We start from the raw sequence: 1,606 nt of genomic DNA on the forward strand, positions 1-1,606 counted from the left end.
AAGTGCTGTCCCGGAGGTCAGAGCTCTGTGGGGGGATCCAAGTGCTAACCTGGGGGTTAGAACCCTGTCGTGGGGGTCCGAGTGCTGCCGTGAGGGTCCCCTGCCGTGGGTGGTCCGACTGTTGCCCGGGGGTCCAAGGTCTGTGTGGAGGTCCGAGTGCTGCCGTGGGGGTCTGAGTGCTGCCCTGGGCGTCCCCTGCCGTAGGGGTCAGAGTGCTGCCCTGGGGGTCCTGAACCATGTCAGGGGGGGGCCCCGGCATGGGGGGGTCCAAGGGCTGCCCCAGCGGTCCCAAACCTTACTTTGGGGTTCCCCTGCGTTGGCTGCAAGTGGTGTGCCAGGCTTCCCTGCTGTGGGGGTCCGAGGGCTGTCCTGGGGAGTCCCAAACCTTACCTTGGGTGTCCAAGTGCTCCCCCAGGGGTCGCGAACCCTGTGGGCTTCCGAGGGCTGCCCTGGGGTCCCATGCTGTGGGGTTCTGACTGCTGCCCCTGGGGCACAAGGTTGCCCTAATGGGTGCTCCTGGGGTCCCAAACTTTACCTTGGGGGTCTGAGTGCTGTCCCAGGGGTCTCAAATCCTGCGTGGGGGTCCGAGTGCTGCCCCGGGATCCTGAACCCTGAGTGGAGCTCTGAGGGCTGCCCCAGGGGTCTCGAACTTTACCTGAGGGGTTAAGTGCAGATCCCTCCAGGGGATCCTGCAGGTGCAGCCCTGGGGATCCCAGCGACTTCCTTGGGGGGCGTTGGAGCTGTTCTGAGGGGTCCTGAAGTCTGCAGTAGGGTATGGAGCCTGGCCGGGGAGGGGGGGGGGGTTCCTGAACACGACTTGGAAGTTCCGAATTCCGCCGGGGGGGGGGGGGCGTCGTGAAGTCTGTGCTGGTCGTCCACGTGTGGCACAGGGGTTCGGGTTCTGGGGTTTGAATCAGCCATGGGGGGCCCGAACTCTGCCTTGGAGATTCTCGTCTGGCCCCAGGGGTTCCAAAGTCTGGGATGATAGCTCGGAGTGTGGGCCAGGGGCTCCAGACCCTGCCTTGTGGGGGAGGGGCAAGCGGAGCCCCGGGAGTCCTGAACCGTGCCGTGGGAGTCCTGCCCCATCCCTGGGGGCCTGGGAGCCTGCCTTGGGGGTCGTAGGCAGGACTACGGAGTCTGGAAGTTTGCCTGGCAGGACGGAGTCGCTCAGTGCTTGAGGGGCACGGTCTCCGAGCGAGCCTTGGGCGTGGGATGCTGACTTTGGGCATTCCCGGTGCTGCCTGGGGGCCTGACTGGCCTGGGCGGATTCTGAAAGCTGTGCTGGTCGCCCGCGGGCGGCCCTGGGGGTCCCAGGAGTGCTTGGGCATCAGAGCCTCCGCAGTGAAGGTGGTGTGCGGCAGGGTGGCCCAGTCCCCGGGTCCGGCCGAGGGTGACGGGCGGGCGGGCTCCAGAGGGGTTCCCCTCCTGTTCGAAGGGGATCCGTTCCCTAACCAGGAAAAACCCCAAGCAGCACGGGGTCACAGGCGGTCACGAGGAGTGGTGAGGAAGGTGGAAATGTTCCTTTCGAGTGTGTGCGGCGTCTGCGGCTTCCGAGGTTTGGGCAGATGCCGGCAGAGGTCCGGGTCCCGAACCCGGCAAGGCAGGA

Source organism: Mustela nigripes, chromosome X, assembly GCF_022355385.1.
Source record: "Mustela nigripes isolate SB6536 chromosome X, MUSNIG.SB6536, whole genome shotgun sequence".
Lineage (NCBI taxonomy): Eukaryota > Metazoa > Chordata > Mammalia > Carnivora > Mustelidae > Mustela > Mustela nigripes.